Here is a 24,079-nt window from a genome sequence, read left to right on the forward strand (position 1 = left end):
AGGTCTCACTCTGCTGGTATTGATGGCTGGTATAGGTCTCACTCTGCTTGTATTGATGGCTGGTATAGGTCTCACTCTGCTGGTATTGATGGCTGGTATAGGTCTCACTCTGCTGGTATTGATGGCTGGTATAGGTCTCACTCTGCTGGTATTGGTGGATGGTATAGGTCTCACTCTGCTGGTATTGATGGCTGGTATAGGTCTCACTCTGCTGGTATTGATGGCTGGTATAGGTCACACTCTGCTGGTATTGATGGCTGGTATAGGTCTCACTCTGCTGGTATTGATGGCTGGTATAGGTCTCACTCTGCTGGTATTGATGGATGGTATAGGTCTCACTCTCTGCTGGTATTAATGGCTTGTATAGGTCTCACTCTGCTGGTATTGATGGATGGTATAGGTCTCACACTCTGCTGGTATTGATGGCTGGTATAGGCCTCACTCTGTTGGTATTGATGGATGGTATAGGCCTCACTCTGCTGGTATTGATGACTGGTATAGGCCTCACTCTGCTGGTATTGATGGATGGTATAGGTCTCACTCTGCTGGTATTGATGGATGGTATAGGTCTCTCACTCTGCTGGTATTGATGGATGGTATAGGTCTCACTCTGCTGGTATTGATGGATGGTATAGGTCTCACACTCTGCTGGTATTGATGGCTGGTATAGGTCTCACTCTGCTGGTATTGATGCATTGTATAGGCCTCACTCTGCTGGTATTGATGGCTGGTATAGGCCTCACTCTGTTGGTATTGATGGATGGTATAGGCCTCACTCTGCTGGTATTGATGGCTGGTATAGGCCTCACTCTGCTGGTACTGATGGATGGTATAGGTCTCACTCTGCTGGTAATGATGGATGGTATAGGTCTCTCACTCTGCTGGTATTGATGGATGGTATAGGTCTCACTCTGCTGGTATTGATGGATGGTATAGGTCTCTCACTCTGCTGGTATTGATGGATGGTATAGGTCTCACACTCTGCTGGTATTGATGGATGGTATAGGTCTCACACTCTGCTGGTATTGATGGATGGTATAGGTCTCACTCTGCTGGTATTGATGGCTGGTATAGGTCTCACTCTGCTGGTATTGATGGATGGTATAAGTCTCACACTCTGCTGGTATTGATGGCTGGTATAGGTCTCACTCTGCTGGTAGTGATGCATTGTATAGGCTTCACTCTGCTGGTATTGATGGCTGGTATAGGCCTCACTCTGTTGGTATTGATGGATGGTATAGGCCTCACACTCTGCTGGTATTGATGGCTGGTATAGGCCTCACTCTGCTGGTATTGATGGATGGTATAGATCTCACTCTGCTGGTATTGATGGATGGTATAGGTCTCTCACTCTGCTGGTATTGATGGATGGTATAGGTCTCACTCTGCTGGTATTGATGGATGGTATAGGTCTCTCACTCTGCTGGTATTGATGGATGGTACAGGTCTCACACTCTGCTGTTATTGATGGATGGTACAGGTCTCACACTCTGCTGGTATTGATGGATGGTATAGGTCTCACTCTGCTGGTATTGATGGCTGGTATAGGTCTCACTCTGCTGGTTTTGATGGCTGGTATAGGTCTCACTGCTGGTATTGATGGCTGGTATAGGTCTCACTCTGCTGGTTTTGATGGCTGGTATAGGTCTCACTGCTGGTATTGATGGATGGTATAGGTCTCACACTCTGCTGGTATTGATGGCTGGTATAGGTCTCACTCTGCTGGTATTGATGCATTGTATAGGCCTCACTCTGCTGGTATTGATGGATGGTATAGGCATCACTCTGCTGGTATTGATGGCTGGTATAGGCCTCACTCTGCTGGTATTGATGGATGGTATAGGTCTCACTCTGCTGGTATTGATGGATGGTATAGGTCTCTCACTCTGCTGGTATTGATGGATGGTATAGGTCTCACTCTGCTGGTATTGATGGATGGTATAGGTCTCTCACTCTACTGGTATTGATGGATGGCATAGGTCTCACACTCTGCTGGTATTGATGGATGGTATAGGTCTCACACTCTGCTGGTATTGATGGATGGTATAGGTCTCACTCTGCTGGTATTGATGGCTGGTATAGGTCTTACTCTGCTGGTATTGATGGCTGGTATAGGTCTCACTCTGCTGGTATTGATGCATTGTATAGGCCTCACTCTGCTGGTATTGATGGCTGGTATAGGCCTCACTCTGTTGGTATTGATGGATGGTATAGGCCTCACTCTGCTGGTATTGATGACTGGTATAGGCCTCACTCTGCTGGTATTGATGGATGGTATAGGTCTCACTCTGCTGGTATTGATGGATGGTATAGGTCTCTCACTCTGCTGGTATTGATGGATGGTATAGGTCTCACTCTGCTGGTATTGATGGATGGTATAGGTCTCACACTCTGCTGGTATTGATGGCTGGTATAGGTCTCACTCTGCTGGTATTGATGCATTGTATAGGCCTCACTCTGCTGGTATTGATGGCTGGTATAGGCCTCACTCTGTTGCTATTGATGGATGGTATAGGCCTCACTCTGTTGGTATTGATGGCTGGTATAGGCCTCGCTCTGCTGGTATTTATGGATGGTATAGGTCTCACTCTGCTGGTATTGATGGATGGTATAGGTCTCACTCTGCTGGTATTGATGGATGGTATAGATCTCTCACTCTGCTGGTATTGATGGATGGTATAGGTCTCACACTCTGCTGGTATTGATGGATGGTATAGGTCTCACACTCTGCTGGTATTGATGGATGGTATAGGTCTCACTCTGCTGGTATTGATGGCTGGTATAGGTCTCACCCTGATGGTATTGATGGATGGTATAGGTCTCACACTCTGCTGGTATTGATGGCTGGTATAGGCCTCACTCTGTTGGTATTGATGGATGGTATAGGTCTCACTCTGCTGGTATTGATGGATGGTATAGGTCTCTCACTCTGCTGGTATTGATGGATGGTATAGGTCTCACACTCTGCTGGTATTGATGGATGGTATAGGCCTCACTCTGCTGGTATTGATGGCTGGTATAGGTCTCACTCTGCTGGTATTGATGGATGGTATAGGTCTCACACTCTACTGGTATTGATGGCTGGTATAGGTCTCACTCTGCTGGTATTGATGCATTGTATAGGCCTCACTCTGCTGGTATTGATGGCTGGTATAGGCCTCACTCTGCTGGTATTGATGGATGGTATAGGTCTCACTCTGCTGGTATTGATGGATGGTATAGGTCTCACTCTGCTGGTATTGATGGATGGTATAGGTCTCTCACTCTGCTGGTATTGATGGATGGTATAGGTCTCACACTCTGCTGGTATTGATGGATGGTATAGGTCTCACACTCTGCTGGTATTGATGGATGGTATAGGTCTCAATCTGCTGGTATTGATGGCTGGTATAGGTCTCACTCTGATGGTATTGATGGATGGTATAGGTCTCACACTCTGCTGGTATTGATGGCTGGTATAGGTCTCACTCTGCTGGTATTGATGCATTGTATAGGCCTCACTCTGCTGGTATTGATGGCTGGTATAGGCCTCACTCTGTTGGTATTGATGGATGGTATAGGTCTCACTCTGCTGGTATTGATGGCTGGTATAGGTCTTACTCTGCTGGTATTGATGGCTGGTATAGGTCTCACTCTGCTGGTATTGATGCATTGTATAGGCCTCACTCTGCTGGTATTGATGGCTGGTATAGGCCTCACTCTGTTGGTATTGATGGATGGTATAGGCCTCACTCTGCTGGTATTGATGACTGGTATAGGCCTCACTCTGCTGGTATTGATGGATGGTATAGGTCTCACTCTGCTGGTATTTATGGATGGTATAGGTCTCTCACTCTGCTGGTATTGATGGATGGTATAGGTCTCACTCTGCTGGTATTGATGGATGGTATAGATCTCTCACTCTGCTGGTATTGATGGATGGTATAGGTCTCACACTCTGCTGGTATTGATGGATGGTATAGGTCTCACACTCTGCTGGTATTGATGGATGGTATAGGTCTCACTCTGCTGGTATTGATGGCTGGTATAGGTCTCACTCTGATGGTATTGATGGATGGTATAGGTCTCACACTCTGCTGGTATTGATGGCTGGTATAGGTCTCACTCTGCTGGATTTGATGGATGGTATAGGTCTCACTCTGCTGGTATTGATGCATTGTATAGGCCTCACTCTGCTGGTATTGATGGCTGGTATAGGCCTCACTCTGTTGGTATTGATGGATGGTATAGGTCTCACTCTGCTGGTATTGATGGATGGTATAGGTCTCACTCTGCTGGTATTGATGGATGGTATAGGTCTCTAACTCTGCTGGTATTGATTGATGGTATAGGTCTCACACTCTGCTGGTATTGATGGATGGTATAGGTCTCACTCTGCTGGTATTGATGGCTGGTATAGGTCTCACTCTGATGGTATTGATGGATGGTATAGGTCTCACACTCTGCTGGTATTGATGGCTGGTATAGGTCTCACTCTGCTGGTATTGATGCATTGTATAGGCCTCACTCTGCTGGTATTGATGGCTGGTATAGGCCTCACTCTGCTGGTATTGATGGCTGGTATAGGTCTCACTCTGCTGGTATTGATGGATGGTATAGGTCTCACACTCTGCTGGTATTGATGGCTGGTATAGGTCTCACTCTGCTGGTATTGATGCATTGTATAGGCCTCACTCTGCTGGTATTGATGGCTGGTATAGGCCTCACTCTGCTGGTATTGATGGATGGTATAGGTCTCTCACTCTGCTGGTATTGATGGATGGTATAGGTCTCACACTCTGCTGGTATTGATGGATGGTATAGGTCTCACACTCTGCTGGTATTGATGGATGGTATAGGTCTCACTCTGCTGGTATTGATGGATGGTATAGGTCAGTGTATCACGTCTAATGGCTGTATCCAGGACGTCGTGTTGAGTTATCAGAGTGTTATGGTTTAATACTTAGTGTTTAGTCTCCATGTTATCAGAGTGTTATGGTTTAATACTTAGTGTTTAGTCTCCATGTTATCAGAGTGTTATGGTTTAATACTTAGTGTTTAGTCTCCATGTTATCAGAGTGTTATGGTCTAATACTTAGTGTTTAGTCTCCATGTTATCAGAGTGTTATGGTCTAATACTTAGTGTTTAGTCTCCATGTTATCAGAGTGTTATGGTCTAATACTTAGTGTTTAGTCTCCATGTTATCAGTGTTATGGTTTAATACTTAGTGTTTAGTCTCCATGTTATCAGAGTGTTATGGTTTAATACTTAGTGTTTAGTCTCCATGTTATCAGAGTGTTATGGTCTAATACTTAGTGTTTAGTCTCCATGTTATCAGAGTGTTATGGTCTAATACTTAGTGTTTAGTCTCCATGTTATCAGAGTGTTATGGTTTAATACTTAGTGTTTAGTCTCCATGTTATCAGAGTGTTATGGTCAACCACTGGACTGGGGTCAATAGGGTCGTCTTTGGGTCCCAGTTTAAAGAAACCTGTCTTACTGCCAGGTTACCTGAAATAGTTCATAGGTCAAGGGTAGGATTTGATTTATACCTTTTACTGCATTAAAACTGAATGTTCAATGTTTAATCAAGCAAACATGAGGTCAAACATGCGATCTAATATTAGGCCTACTGCCTGACTACAGGTATAAATGCCTAAAGTTATATTTTTAAGCCTCTGTTTAAGTGTATTTTCTGGTTTAAAGGTCAACTCAGTCATCAAAATGTGTGTTTGTTTCTTCATAGAGTGTCTATAGGTCTCTTAAGGTGTTGCTATCTAAGGTGAACACCTCAAAGAAGCTGAATATTTTCCATTGACGTCACGTTGGTGTGAAACCTGTTGACCTGGATGCTAGACCCTCCTCTTCCTGTCACAACATGCGTTTCCGAGAAAAGGACCACAAGCTGAAAACTTTCCACTCGATCGAACCAATCGCTGCTCGTACGTCCTTTCATGGTAAAGTACATCTAGTCATGAACACGGAAATACGCAGCAAAGACCTTGTTACTCAAAGACCCAGCTACTCTCTGACAGTCACCATCAGACCATCAGACCACCAGATGGACAGGCTGTGTGTTTCTCTGATGGCATTCTTATGTGAGTAACTTTTATACTGGGCCTTATAGCTGGATGATAGATGATTTCTTGATGTGGTTTTATATTTGACCAGATTTGTTATCTTTTTGTTGTGATATTGTGATGACTGTGGTAAAGACATGACATTTATATTTTCAAGTGGAGAAGTTTATGATGTCAAAGTGACATTGTGGGATTCATCCTAACACTGTTCCTCTGTTACCTGTAGGTGCTGTTTCCTCCAGTCAGTTCATCCTAACACTGTTCCTCTGCTACCTGTAGGTGCTGTTTCCTCCAGTCAGTTCATCCTAACACTGTTCCTCTGCTACCTGTAGGTGCTGTTTCCTCCAGTCAGGATGGGATCTCTGCAGCAGAGGTGTTGCTGAGAGTCAGACCAGGAGACAACATCACCCTCTACTGTGACTGTACCAGAACTACTGGAGTATACATTTTGTGGTATAGGAACTGTTCTCACACGTACCAGCCTCCTCTTGTTATTTCAGCAAAATATTTGATTTACAACCGTTTACCTGGATATAATGTGGTGTGGAACCCCTCTAACAACTCCTATGATCTACTGATTGAGAACATCACTGAATCTGACCTGGGACTCTACTACTGTGGGACTGTGGAGACTAACATGGTGGAAGAAGGAAAACTAATTAAACAGAAAGAGTTGAACCGCTATGGAAACATCACCACTAGGATTTCACTTGGTAAGAACAGTTATTATTCTGTCTTTATCTTCTGTCTGTATCTTTAGTATTATTAATAATGTATTAGTGTTGGTGTGTCTGGTTTCCTTGAATGAGAGGAGGTTGAGTTGCAAGGAACGCTAAAGTAAATGTAACTTATTTTGAATAAACCCTCTGAGACTAATCTAAACTCATAAAATATCTCCTCAAATTGATGTTTAAACAACCAAGAGTCATGACTAACAACAGATTATTGACACGGCCTTGATTGTTTCTAAGAGTGTAGTTCTGTTTTGTCCAGAAACCAGTCCTCCTGAGTCGTCCTCTCCTCCTCCTGTAGACTGTGTTCTGTGTTGGATGTTGCTGTTCAGTCTGTGTCCTGTGTCTGCTCTCCTCTCCTCTCTCCTCTCCTCCGCCTGTGTCTACTCCTTCTGCAGAACAACAGGTAAACTCACTCTCTCAGTCAAGATTCACTTATCACTCATTCATGTTTTAAGGCTGGGTATTCCTAATCAATCTTACCTATTATTTAACTAATGTTGGTGTTTTAATGGTGATAACGCTTCCTCTGCAGCAACAACTGAGACTCAGGTTCCTCTGAACAGGACCACCACCAGGGGAAGTGACAGCAGAGAGAAGACTGCAGTCAAAGTGGGTGTTGTAGTTTTATGTTGGGTAGCCATCTTGATATTGTAGTCCATGTGTTTGTTAACCCAGCCCTATTCAAACTTTATTTTCAATGTCAGATATAATCAAAAAAAACATAAGATACATCAAAACATATTGTATAATATTAATATTCATATGTCAGTAATATTAAAATATGTCTCTGTCTCTCTATCTCAGGAGGAAGGAGACCTGTGTTACGCCTCGTTAGATATCCGTCAAGGACAGAGGAGACCAAAGAAGAAGAAGAGAGTCCAGAACTCTGACTTCAGTACCTACTCAGCCATCAATACCAGCAGAGTGTGTGACCTATACCAGCCTTCAGTACCAGCAGAGTGAGACCTATACCATCCATCAATACCAGCAGAGTGTGAGACCTGTACCATCCATCAATACCAGCAGAGTGTGAGACCTATACCATCCATCAATACCAGCAGAGTGAGACCTAAACCATCCATCAATACCAGCAGAGTGAGACCTATACCATCCATCAATACCAGCATAGTGTGAGACCTATACCATCCATCAATACCAGCATAGTGTGAGACCTGTACCAGCCATCAATACCAGCAGAGTGTGAGACCTATACCAGCCATCGATACCAGCAGAGTGAGACCTATACCATCCATCAATACCAGCATAGTGTGAGACCTGTACCAGCCATCAATACCAGCAGAGTGTGAGACCTATACCATCCATCAATACCAGCAGAGTGTGAGACCAGTACCAGCCATCAATACCAGCAGAGTGTGAGACCTGTACCAACCATCAATACCAGCAGAGTGAGACCTATACCATCCATCAATACCAGCAGAGTGTGAGACCTATACCAGCCATCAATACCAGCAGAGTGAGACCTATACCAGCCATCAATACCAGCAGAACGTGAGACCTATACCAGCCATCAATACCAGCAGAGTGAGACCTATACCAGCCATCAATACCAGCAGAACGTGAGACCTATACCAGCCATCAATACCAGCAGAACGTGAGACCTATACCAGCCATCAATACCAGCAGAGTGAGACCTATACCATCCATCAATACCAGAAGAGTGAGACCTATACCAGCCATCAATACCAGCAGAGTGTGAGACCTATACCATCCATCAATACCAGCAGTGTGAGACCTATACCATCCATCACCTTTGATTGTATGACTTATCATATTTTTGTACTAGTGACTTTTGTAATTTTTACTTTTGTCTGTCGCCTTTTATTTTAGCATTTTGCTTTTTAATAATCATAATATGTTTTTAAGCTCGGGGAAAATGTTTAAATAGATTTTGATATAGATTCAGTTTGGAAGTTTCATTGGTGGTATATCAATGTAATTCATGTGTGCAGTGTGAAGGATCTGTTTTAAAAGCAATTTTCAATAAATATTGATTCAGTTTCATTAGATTTTATTTCATTCTCTCCCACTATGTCAGGGGTATTCATCTCTTACCCTACGAGGTTCTTAGCCTGCTGGTTTTCTGTTCTACCTGATCATTAATTGCACCCACCTGGTATCACAGGTCTAAATCAATCCCAGATTAGAAAGAAGGGAACAATGAAAATACACAGTGGAACTGGCTTGGAGGTCCAGAGATGAGTATGAGGACACTATGGTCTCTTCCAGTTCAATGTCATGCATTCAGTCTGACTAGGCTCCAGCAACCTTTCAGAGAGGTCTGTGTTTGGGGGTGTGGCTTATGGGCTTAGTAGGTGGCCGAAGTAATCCGCATGCTTCCAGCCCAAACAGTTCAGAAGAGTTTGTATATATTATGACTACATTTTTTACATTTTTCTTTCTTTTAGTTTTTTTTGGGCTGTTCAGACACTAATTTTTTCTTGACGCAAGCCGAAGTTGTTAGCTTTAGTCTACGCCCATTTGTCAGTGATTGGTCAACAGTAGGGACTTAGCTGGGAGAACATGGAGTTTTTACCAGTTATTAAAAACAAATGGAATAATTTTCACTTCCATTATCTTTCTCTCTCTCTTCAGGTTTAACAATGACTTTAGAAAAAAAATTACGAGTTGTTTTTCTATGGTTGATTATTATTATTTATTATTTTTGACATTTATAATTATAACAATTTCTGTTTTTAAGCTTGACTGTAGATTTAACCTGCGCTGGATCTATGAGAGTAAAATTATATTTTCTAAACTTCAGGAAATATGCTCATATCTTTGTGAAGTGAACTGATATGTTTTAAATGTTCCTGGAATACATCTTTTTTTGTATAGTTTCATTTCATTTAATTTCCGTAAGTATTTGGAAATGCTTTTGAAATTAGGTGTGGTGAAATGTGAAGACACTGCTTGTATCAAAAACAAATCAAGTGACAGAGCTCCAAGCAAGACAGATCATCCAGACTGACTCAGTCCACCACTATGGCACATTTTGGTTTTTGACCTAGCACTACACAGCTGAATCAAATAATCAACGTTTGATGATTTATTCATTCATTATGTAAATGTACACTTCTTGCGGTCCCCAGGACCGAGTTTGGTAAATTCTGTTAAGATCATTCTGTTTGAAATGCTGCCCTACAGTCTCCTCAATGTTAAGATCATTCTGTTTGAAAGGCTGCCCTACAGTCTCCTCAATGTTAAGGTCATTCTGTTTGAAATTCTGCCCTACAGTCTCCTCAATGTAAAGATCATTCTGTTTGAAATTCTGCCCTACAGTCTCCTCAATGTTAAGATCATTCTGTTTGAAATGCTGCCCTACAGTCTCCTCAATGTTAAGATCATTCTGTTTGAAATGCTGCCCTACAGTCTCCTCAATGTTAAGATCATTCTGTTTGAAATGCTGCCCTACAGTCTCCTCAATGTTAAGGTCATTCTGTTTGAAATGCTGCCCTACAGTCTCCTCAATGTTAAGGTCATTCTGTTTGAAAAGGCTCCAGCAACCTTTCAGATAGGTTTCTGTTTGAGGGTGTGGCTTATAGGCTAAGAGGGTGTGGCTTATATACTGAGGGTTGGCTTAGACTAGACAAGGGTGTGGTTTAAAAGCTTAGTAGGAAAGGCTTTTATACTTAGAGGGTTGGCTTAGCCTAGACAAGTGTGTGACTTATAGGCTAAGAGGGTGTGGCTTTCATTACTATGAGGGTTGGCTTAGACTAGACAAGAGTGTGGTTGATAGGCTTAGTAGGAAAGGCTTTTATACTAAGAGGGTTGGCTTAGACTAGACAAGGGTGTGACTTATAGGCTAAGAGGGTGTGGCTTATATACTATGTGGATGTGGCTTTAGAGGAAGACATCTGCTGAACAGAATCACAGCAGTTTCTATGGTTACAAACACTTTGCCTTCAATAGAGTTACAGGGTGAAATCAGGTTAATTATACCACATTATCAATAGAGTTACATAGTGAAATCAGGTTAATTATACCACATTATCAATAGAGTTACATAGTGAAATCAGGTTAATTATACCACATTATCAATAGAGTTACATAGTGAAATCAGATTAATTATACCACATTATCAATAGAGTTACATAGTGAAATCAGGTTAATTATACCACATTATCAATAGAGTTACATCGTGAAATCAGGTTAATTATACCACATTATCAATAGAGTTACATAGTGAAATCAGGATAATTATACCACATTATCAATAGAGTTACATAGTGAAATCAGGTTAATTATACCACATTATCAATAGAGTTACATAGTGAAATCAGGTTAATTATACCACATTATCAATACAGTTACATAGTGAAATCAGGTTAATTATACCACATTATCAATAGAGTTACATAGTGAAATCAGGTTAATTATACCACATTATCAATAGAGTTACATAGTGAAATCAGGTTCATTATACCACAGAACAGTAGAATTTCAGAGTGAACAGCCATTTTATTCCAGAAGATAATCATTACAGGTATATTCACCAAATTCTAATCATACATGAAAAGTAGCTCAATATGTCTGAATGAAGAGTAGCAACATCAGAAAGTGTAGGTACAATCTATCAAAGTAGAAAATATATTTGGAAAAGTTTGTATTGTTAAAAACCTCTCTGCGTCCCACCCTGACAACAGCCAGTGAAATAGCAGGGCACCATATTCTAAACAACAAAAATCTCATAATTCACATTTCTCAAATATATAACTATTATATCCCATTTTAAAGATAATCTTCCCGTTAATCCAACCACATTGTCCGATTTCAAAAAAGGCTTTACGGCGAAAGCATAACATTAGATTATGTTAGGACAGCGTCTAAACAAGAAACCACAAAGCCATTTTCCAAGCAAGGAGAGGCGTCACAAAAACCCGAAATACAGCTAAAATTAATCACTAACCTTTGATGATCTTCATCAGATGACACTCCCAGGACTCAATGTTACACAATACATGTATGTTTTGTTCGATAAAGTTCATATTTATATCCATAAACCCCATTTTACATTGGCGCGTGATGTTCAGAAATGTTTTGCCTCCCAAAACTTCCGGTGAATGAGCACATCAATTTACAAAAATACTCATCATAAACGTTGATAAAATGTACAACAGTTATTGAAAGAATTACAGATTCACTTCTCCTTAATGCAACCGCTGTGTCAGATTTCAAAATAGCTTTACGGCGAAAGCACATTGTTCAATATTCTGAGCACAGAGCTCAGCCATCAAAGCAAGCTATACAGTTACCCGTCAAGTTCTGGAGTCAATTAAACTCAGAAATAGTATTATAAATCTTCACTTACCTTTGCTGATCTTCGTCGGAATGCACTCCCAGGACTCCCACTTCCACAAGAAATGTTTGTTTTGTTCGATAAACTCCATATTTATGTCCAAATACCTCCTTTTGTTCACACATTCAGATCACTAATCCAAAGGCATAATGAGTGAGTGCAAAACCAGAGACAAAAAGTCAAAATGTACCATTACCATTCGTAGAAACAGGTCAAACGATGTTTACAATCAATCCTTAGGGTCTTTTTAACATAAATCTTAGATAATATTCCAACCGGACAGTAGTGTATTCATTACAGAGGAAAAAGAAGGAACCTGTGTGCCCGCACAGTAAACAACTTGTTGGTCTCAGGCTTGAGACAGCTCTTATTCTCTACCCAGTAAAAGTAGAAGCATGAAACAAGGTTCTAAAGACTGTTGACATCTAGTGGAAGCCTTAGGAAGTGCAAAATGACCCCACAGACACTGTAGTTTGGAAAGGCAATTAGTTGAAAAACTACAAACCAATTCCTGGTTGGATTATTTCTCAGGTTGTTGCCTGCCAGATGAGTTCTGTTATACTCACAGACAATATTCAAACAGTTTTAGAAACTTCAGAGTGTTTTCTATAATATGCATATCCTACCTTCTGGGCCCGAGTAGCAGGAAGTTTAATTTGGGCACGTCATTCATCTGAATTTCCGAATACTGCCCCGTCACTAAAAAGTTAACAGATGAAAGCCTTGTGGTGACACTTCCATAGATGTTGGCATTTTTACATTTACATTTAAGTCATTTAGCAGACGCTCTTATCCAGAGCGACTTACAAATTGGTGCATTCACCTTATGATATCCAGTGGAACAACCACTTTACAATAGTGCATCTAAATATTTTAAGGGGGTGGGGGGGTTAGAAGGATTACTTTATCCTATCCCAGGTATTCCTTAAAGAGGTGGGGTTTCAGGTGTCTCCGGAAGGTGGTGATTGACTCCGCTGTCCTGGCGTCGTGAGGGAGCTTGTTCCACCATTGGGGTGCCAGAGCAGCGAACAGTTTTGACTGGGCTGAGCGGAAACTGTGCTTCCTCAGAGGTAGGGAGGCGAGCAGGCCAGAGGTGGATGAACGCAGTGCCCTTGTTTGGGTGTAGGGCCTGATCAGAGCCTGAAGGTACGGAGGTGCCGTTCCCCTCACAGCTCCGTAGGCAAGCACCATGGTCTTGTAGCGGATGCGAGCTTCAACTGGAAGCCAGTGGAGAGAGCGGAGGAGCGGGGTGACGTGAGAGAACTTGGGAAGGTTGAACACCAGACGGGCTGCGGCGTTCTGGATGAGTTGTAGGGGTTTAATGGCACAGGCAGGGAGCCCAGCCAACAGCGAGTTGCAGTAGTCCAGACGGGAGATGACAAGTGCCTGGATTAGGACCTGCGCCGCTTCCTGTGTGAGGCAGGGTCGTACTCTGCGAATGTTGTAGAGCATGAACCTACAGGATTGGATCACCGCCTTGATGTTAGTGGAGAACGACAGGGTGTTGTCCAGGATCACGCCAAGGTTCTTAGCACTCTGGGAGGAGGACACAAGGGAGTTGTCAACCGTGATGGCGAGATCATGGAACGGGCAGTCCTTCCCCGGGAGGAAGAGCAGCTCCGTCTTGCCGAGGTTCAGCTTGAGGTGGTGATCCGTCATCCACACTGATATGTCTGCCAGACATGCAGAGATGCGATTCGCCGCCAGGTTATCAGAAGGGGGAAAGGAGAAGATTAATTGTGTGTCGTCTGCATAGCAATGATAGGAGAGACCATGTGAGGATATGACAGAGCCAAGTGACTTGGTGTATAGCGAGAATAGGAGAGGGCCTAGAACAGAGCCCTGGGGGACACCAGTGGTGAGAGCGCGTGGTGCAGAGACAGATTCTCGCCACGCCACCTGGTAGGAGCGACCTGTCAGGTAGGACGCAATCCAAGCGTGGGCCGCGCCGGAGATGCCCAACTCAGAGAGGGTGGAGAGGAGGATCTGATGAGTCACAGTATCAAAGGCAGCAGATAGGTCTAGAAGGATGAGAGCAGAGGAGAGAGAGTTAACTTTACCCCAGTCCTCAGCAGTCCAATCCCTGTACCTTTTGCAGAATATCAGTCTGTCCCTGATGTTTTCCTGGAGAGAAGTGGCTTCTTTGCTGCCCTTCTTGACACCAGGCCATCCTCCAAAAGTCTTAGCCTCACTGTGCATGCAAGATGCACTCACACCTGCCTGCTGCCATTCCTGAGCAAGCTCTGTGCTGGTGGTGCCCCGATCCCGCAGCTGAATCAACTTTAGGAGACGGTCCTGGCGCTTGCTGGACTTTCTTGGGCGTCCTGAAGCCTTCGTCACAACAATTGAACCGCTCTTCTTGAAGTTCCTGATGATCCGATAAATGGTTGATTTAGGTGCAATCTTACTGGCAGCAATATCCTTGCCTGTGAAGCCCTTTTTGTGCAAAGCAATGATGACAGCAGGTGTTTCCTTGCAGGTAACCATGATTGACAGAGGAAGAACAATGATTCCAAGCACCACCCTCCTTTTGAAGCTTCCAGTCTGTTATTCGAACTCAATCAGCATGACAGAGTGATCTCCAGCCTTGTCCTCGTCAACACTCACACCTGTGTTAATGAGAGAATCACCGACATGATGTCAGCTGGTCTTTTTGTGGCTGGGCTGAAATGCAGTGGAAATGTTTTGGGGGGATTCAGTTCATTTGCATGGCAAAGATGGACTTAGCAATTAATTGCAATTCATCTGATCACTCTACATAACATTCTGGAGTATATGCAAATTGCCATCATACAAACTGAGGCAGCAAACTTTGTGAAAAATAATATTTGTGTCATTCTCAACTTTTTGCCACGACTGTATATGGAGTCTTTATGAACTTGACAAAAACCATGTGATCAAAGGTCATGCAGATGTTGATGAAGTCGCTGCAGATGCTTCTCACCAACTGTACCATGCAACCATCACCTGCATTGTGGGAGGGACTATTTGTCAACCAATCATTGGGGTGTTTTTGTTTGACCTACTGGAACGTGGCGAAAGACGTGACTGAAACCGGAACCTCCTTGTCATAATTCTAAAGCTACAGGGGATATAAATGTAGTAATATTTGAGACCTCTCTCTAACCAATTAATTACACACACGTTATGTTTTCAGTTTGTCAGTGAGTGATATGGGAGTATAGTAAAGTTTATTTACACATTTATAAAGAAAAACTTTTAGAAACACCAGCAGCTATGTTGACACTGTTATGTTGAAACAGCCAGAAACTACAACCAGAAACTACAATAACCATAATGCTCTATAGAGGATGTGACAGGAAACAGAAAAACTTTTAGAAACACCAGCAGATATGTTGACACTGTCATGTTGATCTGAGTCTTTATGTTGTAAAACCACTACATTCTCCACCTTTCTACTGTGGCAGATGAACCTCCCTCGAGTTCTCTGCCCACTTTCATCTACAGTTGGCAGCCAGACTTGAAGGCAGCCAGAAACTACACCATGAAACTACAATAGCCATGATGCTCTGGAGTGGATGTGACGGTACATCCAAGCCAGATGTATTTTAACAGCTAAACCTATTGTAGTTCTTTGTCTTTGTGGATGAATTTCTGTATCTAACAATCTATTTTTATTCAGGAACAGTGGGGAAACAAATAGGACCGAGACAGAGTGAGAAATTCACTCAGTGTGAACATGTGTAAGCTCATTGTCATGAGTTTAGCAACACCATGGCAACGGCAACAGGTTGTCAGTGTGGGTTTCCTGTGTACTATGTGAGTGTGGGTGCATATGATGATTGCATATGCATGCCGAGTCCTTTTTGTGTTGCTGTGGTTTACTCAGCTAGTGCTGCTGCTCTATAGGGGAGGGGTTAAGGGGGGCCTCGGTTTCAGGTCTGAGGAGCAGTGTCAGAGTAGCTGGGTCTGTCAGTAACAGTATCAGAGTAGCTGGGTCTGTCAGTAACAGTATCAGAGTAGCTGGGTCTGTCAGTAACAGTATCAGAGTAGCTGGGTCTGTCAGTGACAGTATCAGAGTAGCAACAGCACAAAAAGGAGTATGCATGATATACAATCATATGGACACACCCCCATATACCCACATATATACACTGCTCAAAAAAATAAAGGGAACACTTAAACAACACATCCTAGATATGAATTAAATAAATAATCTTATTAATTACTTTTTTCTTTACTTAGTTGAATGTGCTGACAACAAAATCACACAAAAATAATCAATGGAAATCCAATTTATCAACCCATGGAGGTCTGGATTTGGAGTCACACTCAATATTAAAGTGGAAAACCACACTACAGGCTGATCCAACTTTGATGTAATGTCCTTAAAACAAGTCAAAATGAGGCTCAGTAGTGTGTGTGGCCTCCATGTGCCTGTATGACCTCCCTACAATGCCTGGGCATGCTCCTGATGAGGTGGCAGATGGTCTCCTAAGGGATCTCCTCCCAGACCTGGACTAAAGCATCCGCCAACTCCTGGACAGTCTGTGGTGCAACGTGGCGTTGGTGGATGGAGCGAGACATGATGTCCCAGATGTGCTCAATTGGATTCAGGTCTGGGGATCGGGCGGGCCAGTCCATAGCATCAATGCCTTCCTCTTGCAGGAACTGCTGACACACTCCAGCCACATGAGGTCTAGCATTGTCTTGCATTAGGAGGAACCCAGGGCCAACCTAATGGCAGTCAGGCTACCTCTGGCGAGCACATGGAGCGGCCCCCCAAAGAAATGCCACCCCACACCATGACTGACCCACCGCCAAACCGGTCATGCTGGAGGATGTTGCAGGCAGCAGAACGTTCTCCACGGCGTCTCCAGACTCTGTCACGCCTGTCACGTGCTCAGTGTGAACCTGCTTTCATCTGTGAAGAGCACAGGGCGCCAGTGGCGAATTTGCCAATCTTGGTGTTCTCTGGCAAATGCCAAACGTCCTGCACGGTGTTGGGCTGTAAGCACAACCCCCACCTGTGGACGTTGGGCCCTCATACCACCCTCATGGAGTCTGTTTCTGACCGTTTGAGCAGACACATGCACATTTGTGGCCTGCTGGAGGTCATTTTGCAGGGCTCTGGCAGTGCTCCTCCTGCTCCTCCTTGCACAAAGGCAGAGGTAGCGGTCCTGCTGCTGGGTTGTTGCCCTCCTACGGCCTCCTCCACGTCTCCTGATGTACTGGCCTGTCTCCTGGTAGCGCCTCCATGCTCTGGACACTACGCTGAGAGACACAGCAAACCTTCTTGCCACAGCTCGCATTGATGTGCCATCCTGGATGAGCTGCACTACCTGAGCCACTTGTGTGGGTTGTAGACTCCGTCTCATGCTACCACTAGAGTGAAAGCACCGCCAGCATTCAAAAGTGACCAAAACATTAGCCAGGAAGCATAGGAACTGAGAAGTGGTCTGTGGTCTCCACCTGCAGAACCACTCCTTTATTGGGGGTGTCTTGCTTATTGCCTTTAATTTCCACCTGTTGTCTATTCCATTTGCACAACAGCATGTGGAAGTTATTGTCAATCAGTGTTGCTTCCTAAGTGGACAGTTTGATTTCACAGAAGTGTGATTGACTTGGAGTTACATTGTGTTGTTTAAGTGTTCTCTTTATTTTTTTGAGCAGTATATATATATATAAACACATGTAAACACATGTAAACATGTACATACATTGACCACTACTATTGTTGATAAGTAGGATATTGGCATTACAGTACTCTTATAAGAGCTAGTCATGATTGTCTGAGAAAACACACTCAGTACACAGGAAACACACACAGACTTCCTGTTGGTGTTGCCATGGTGCTGCTATTCTTCTGATGATGAACTCACGTTTTACACTGAGTGCATTTCTCCCTTTTTCTATGTCCTATTTGTTGTTCTACTAATCCTGAATAAAAAGAGATTGTTAGATACAGAAATCATCCACAAAGACAAAGACCTACAATTGGCTTGGCTGTACCATCATATCCTCTCCAGAGGATCATGGTTATTGTAGTTTCTGGTTGTAGTTTCTGGCTGCCTTCATATCAGGGTGTCCAAGAATAGTGAGGCCAAGATGTTTGATGGATAAATACTACATTTTGGTATGTAGTATTATGATTATGTTGAGATTTAAATGTTATGATTACTGGATGTTCATAATTTTGTAAATCAAACATTAATACTGGCAGGCTACAGCTACAGAGGCCTACCTTAGGTTTCTGTCTCATGATAGGTCTCTGTCAGAAGTGTCTTCTCTTTCAAGGGTCAACAGCTACATCAACATTAGTGTTTGGTTCTTCATGTTGTGTTTGATGATGTTGCAGCAGGTTGACTTGACCAGGTGCTGCTATTTAGGTGTTGCTATCTACAACAACCACATAAAAGAAGCTGAAAATTTTCCAAACCTGTTTACCTCGACGCTAGACAATCCCCTTCATGTCACACAACATGGGTTTCAGGGAAAAGGACCACAAGCTGAAACCTTTCCACATGATCGAACCAATCACTGCTCGTATGTCCTTTCATGGTAAAGTACATCTACTCATGAACACGGAAATACGCAGCAAAGACCTTGTTACTCAAAGACCCAGCTACTCTCTGACAGTCACCATCAGACCATCAGACCACCAGATGGACAGGCCTTTAGAATTTGTTTTACTGGTCCTTATAGCTTCATAATAGCTCATCGTTCCAATCAAATCAAAATGTATTCGTCATGTAGGTGGAGGGTCTCAAAGATTATGTATTAAGGGTACTTTAAGATTCATATCTTTGCTGCAGGCCTTATAATATATACTGTTGCTATGTGTCTAAACTCTGCCACTATACGTTGCAGTAGCATCTATATTAGTCTTTATGGTTAAGCCCTGGATGTTGTGAGAGTGAGCTGCAGGCTGGGTCTGAGTCAGACTGAAACTAGATAAAGAGAAGTAACCACTGTCTGGTTTTGACATGTTGATCTTGTGTGACAGTGGACAATGCTAATGAATTCAGAGAAGCTACTGTACTGGGTTACTTTATAAGGTAACCTCAGCTTATTGATACACACATACATTGACGTAGGTGATCAGACCACCAGGTAGTGATCACATGTATATAATCAGCTGTGCCTTTAGGTGGGATGCAGAACTTACTCTATTTATTATATTTATATATATTCTACCAAGTGTTAATGTCTTAGATTGTTAGATACAGAAATACATCCAGAAAGACAAAGACCTACAATAGGCATAGCTTATTGTACCTCAGCTTATTGATATACACATACACTGACGTAGGTGATCAGACCACCAGGTAGTGATCACATGTATATAATCAGCTGTGTCTTTAGGTGGGATGCAGAACTTACTCTGAAACATACATGATGTGTTTCCATTGTCAACTTCTTTCTGCAATTGCATTAATACATGAATGGTTTAATTGATTTACTTAAAGAAGATATTGTCTGACTGCTGATTTTACCAATAAACCAATGATTGACAAGGAACAGGGAACCTACCCCAACAGTCACATGCACCAAATACAACAGTGAAATGCTTACTTACCTAACCAACAATTCAGTTTTAAGGATCTGAAGACCCATGCCAAATCTTTTCAGTCACCTGAGGGGAAATTGGCTTTGTCGTGCCCTCTTCATGACTGTCTTGGTGTGTTTGGACCATGATAGTTTGTTGTTGATGTGGACACCAAGGAACTTGAAGCTCTCAACCTGCTCCACAGCGGCCGTGTCAATAATAATGGGGGCGTGCTTGGTCCTCCTTTTCCTGTAGTCCACAATCATCTCCTTTGTCTTGATCACTTTGAGGGAGAGGTTGTTATCCTGGCACCACACAGCCAGGTCTCTGACCTCTTCCCTATAGGCTGTCTAATCATTGTCGGTGATCAGGCCTACCACTGTTGTGTCATCGGCAAACTTAATGATGGTGTTGGAGTTGTGCCTGGCCATGCAGTCATGAGTGAACAAGGAGTACAGGAGGGGACTGAGCACACACCCCTGAGGGGCCCCCGTGTTGAGGATCAGTGTGGCGGATGTGTATATACCCTTACCACCTGGGGTCGGCCCATCAGGAAATCCAGGATCCAGTTGCAGAGGGATGTGTTTAGTCCCAGGGTCCTTAGCTTACTGATGAGCTTCGAGGCCATTATGGGGTTGAATGCAAATTCGAATGGGTCTAGGGTTTCTGGGATAATGGTGTTGATGTGAGCCATGACCAGCCTTTCAAAACAGTTGATGGCAACAGACGTGAGTGCTATGGGTCGATAATAATTTAGGCAGGTTATCTTAGTGTTCTTGGGCACAGGGACTATTATGGTGTGCTTGAAACATGTTGGTATTACAGTCTCAGTCAGGGACAGGTTGAACATGTCAATGAAGACACTTGCCAGTTGGTTAGCGCATGCTCGGAGTTCCTGATGATCAGCCTGGCCCAAAGTCCTTGTGAATGTTGACCTGTTTAAAGGTCTTACTCACATCGGCTATGGAGAGCGTGAACACACAGTTGTCCGGAACAGCTGATGCTCTCATGCATGTTTCGGTGTTGCTTGCCTCGAAGCGAGCATAGAAGTAATTTAGCTCGTCTGGTAGGCTTCTGTCACTGGGCAGCTCGCAGCTGTGCTTCCTTTTGTAGTCTGTAATAGTTTGCAAGTCCTGCCACATCCGACGAGCATCGGAGCTGGTGTAGTACGATTCAATCTTAGCCCTGTATTGACGCTTTGGCTGTTTGATGGTTCGTCGGCGGGCATAGCGTCAGGGTTAGAGTCCCTCCTTGAAAGTGTCAGCTCTACCCTTCAGCTCAGTGCGGATGTTGCCTGTAATCCATGGCTTCTGGTTGGGGTATGTACGTACAGTCAATGTGGGGACAACGCCATCGATGCACTTATTGATGAAGGCATTGACTGATGTGATGTACTCCTCAATGCCATCGTAAGAATCCCGGAACATATTCCAGTCTGTGCTCGCAAAACAGTCCTGTAGCTTAGCATCTGCTTCATCTGACCTCTTTTTTTATTGGCCGAGTCACTCGTGCTTCCTGCTTTAGTTTTTGCTTGTAAGCAGGGATCAGGAGGATAGAATTATGGTCATATTTGCCAAGTGGAGTAAACGTGGTCTAGATTTTTTTCACCTCTGGTTGCAGAAATTAGGTCAAACGGATTTAAGTTTCCCTGCATTAAAGTACCCGGCCACTAGGAGCGCCGCCTCATTGAGTGCTCATGGCCGTATACAGCTCATTGAGTGCAGTCTTAGTGCCAGTGTCGGTATAAGGTGGTAAATTGACATCCACAAAAAAATATGTTTGATCGGGTTCAAGTCCGGGCTCTCCTTGGGCAACTCAAGGACATTCAGAGACTTGTCTCGAGGCCACTCCTCCGTTGTCTTGGCTGTGTGGCTAGGCTCATTGTCCTGTTGAAATGTGAACCTTTGCCCCAGCCTGAGGTCCTGAGCACTCTGGAGCAGGTTTTCATCAAGGACCTCTCTGTACTTAGCTCTGTTCATCTGTCCCTCGATCCTGACTAGTCTCCCAGTCCCTGCCGCTAAAAAACATCCCCACAGCATGATGCTGCCACCACCATGCTTCACTGTAGGGATGTGCCAGGTTTTCTCCAGACGTGACACTTGGCATTCAGGCGAAAGAGTTCAATCTTGGTTTCATCAGATCAGAGAATCTTGTTTCTCATGGGCTGAGAGTCCTTTTGGTGTCTTTTGGCAAACTCCAAGTGGGCAGTCATGTGCCTTTTACTGAGGAGGGGCTTCCGTCTGGCCACTGTACCAATCAGGCCTGATTGGTGGAGTGCTGCAGAGATCGTTGTCCTTTTGGAAGGTTCTCCCATCTCCACAGAGGAACTCTGGAGTCCTATCACATTGACCATCAAGTTCTTGGTGACCTCCCTAACCATGATTTTCACGGAATGTTCTACACAGACTTTGTAAGCTGTCAGTTAGATTTATATTAGTCTGTTTATTGGTAAACTGTTGTACTAGTTTTTCTAAAGTAAAATGTGACACTGTTCCTCTGCTACCTGTAGGTGATGTTTCCTCCAGTCAGTTCATCCTAACACTGTTCCTCTGCTACCTGTAGGTGCTGTTTCCTCCAGTCAGTTCATCCTAACACTGTTCCTCTGCTACCTGTAGGTGCTGTTTCCTCCAGTCAGTTCATCCTAAAACTGTTCCTCTGTTACCTGTAGGTGCTGTTTCCTCCAGTCAGTTCATCCTAACAGTGTTCCTCTGCTACCTGTAGGTGCTGTTTCCTCCAGTCAGTTCATCCTAACACTGTTCCTCTGCTACCTGTAGGTGCTGTTTCCTCCAGTCAGGATGGGATCTCTGCAGCAGAGGTGGACCTAAGAGTCAGACCAGGAGACAACATCACTCTTTACTGTGACCGTAACATAACTACAGGAGCATACATTATGTGGTATGTCACATGTGCTCCCTCTCCGGCCCTTAGGTCACCAGGCTGCTCGTTAACCTGTTTGGGATAGGGGGCAGTATTGAGAATTTTGGAAAAAATATGTGCCCATTTTTAACTGCCTCCTACACCAACTCAGAAGCTAGAATATGCATATTATTGTTCAGGTTTGGATAGAAAACACCCTAAAGTTTCTAAAACTGTTTGAATGGTGTCTGTGAGTATAACAGAACTCCTATGGCAGGCAAAAACCTGACAAGGTTTCATGCAGGAAGTGGCCTGTCTGACAAGGAGTCGTGCGTCTTGCATCTGTTTATTGAAGAGTAAGGATCTTAGCTGTAACGTGACAATTCCTAGGGCTCTAATAGGCTCTCAGAACCCGGGGAAAACCTGAACGATGACGAGGCGGCCTCTGGCTGAAACAGATTATCGCCTTTGCCAAGTGGCAGATCAGAGGGTCATTGAATGAGGCGCATGCACAATTCGCCCCCGTGGTGAAATTTCATTCGGCTGTTTAGGCTCATTGCAGATTCCCGGTCGGAATATTATCGCTTTTCTACGAGATAAATGGCATAAAAATTGGTTTTAAACAGCGGTTGACATGCTTCGAAGTACGGTAATGGAATATTTAGAATTTTTTTGTCACGTAATGCGCCATGCTCGTGGCCGTGATTTGCATTTTGGGATAGTGTCTAGAACGCAAGAACAAAACGTCGTTGATGGAACATAACGATGGATTATTTGGGACCAAACCTACATTTGTTATTGAAGTAGAAGTCCTGGGAGTGCATTCTGACGAAGAACAAGAAAGGTAATAACATTTTTCTTATAGGAAATGTGATTTTGGTGAAGGCTAATCTTGCCGGGTGTCTAAATAGCTAGCCCGTGATGGCTGGGCTATGTACTTAGAATATTGCAAAATGTGCTTCATCCGAAAAGCTATTTTAAAATCGGACGTATCGAGTGCATAGAGGAGTAATGTATCTATAATTCTTAAAATAATTGTTATGCTTTTTGTGAATGTTTATCGTGAGTAATTTAGCAAACTGTTAGTAAATTCCCCGGAAGTTTGCGGGGGGTATGCTTTTTCTGAACGTCACATGCTAATGTAAAAGCTGTTTTTTGATATAAATATGAACTTAATTGAACAGACATGCATGTATTGTATAACATAATGTCCTAGGTGTGTCATCTGATGAAGATCATAAAAGGTTAGTGCTGCATTTAGCTGTGGTTTAGGTTTTTGTGACATTCTATGCTAGCTTGAAAAATGGGTGTCTGATTATTTCTGGCTGGGCACTCTCCTGACATAATCTAATGTTTTGTTTTCGTTGTAAATCCTTTTTGAAATCGGACAGTGTGGTTAGATTAAGGAGAGTCTTGTCTTTAAATAGCTGTAAAATATTCTGAGAGCCTATGGGAGCCGTAGGAAGTGTCACGTTACAGCAAAGATCCTCAGTCTTCAATAAACAGAGACAAGAAGCTCAAGGAATGGTCAGAGAGGGCACTTCCTGTAAGGAATCTTCTCAGGTTTTTGCCTGCCATATGAGTTCTGTTATACTCACAGAC

General features: G+C 43.4%; 1 long non-coding RNA gene across 1 annotated transcript; it reads left to right on the forward strand.

Annotated features, from left to right (window-relative positions):
• Positions 1–5,377: 5,377 nt before the first annotated feature.
• On the forward strand, positions 5,378–22,186 carry LOC115187426 (uncharacterized). The gene is made up of 3 exons (XR_003876068.1): positions 5,378–6,078; positions 6,287–6,339; positions 22,131–22,186. It is a non-coding gene; the product is annotated as an uncharacterized LOC115187426 (long non-coding RNA).
• Positions 22,187–24,079: the final 1,893 nt, after the last annotated feature.

Source organism: Salmo trutta, unplaced genomic scaffold, assembly GCF_901001165.1.
Source record: "Salmo trutta unplaced genomic scaffold, fSalTru1.1, whole genome shotgun sequence".
NCBI classification, from domain to species: Eukaryota; Metazoa; Chordata; class Actinopteri; order Salmoniformes; family Salmonidae; genus Salmo; species Salmo trutta.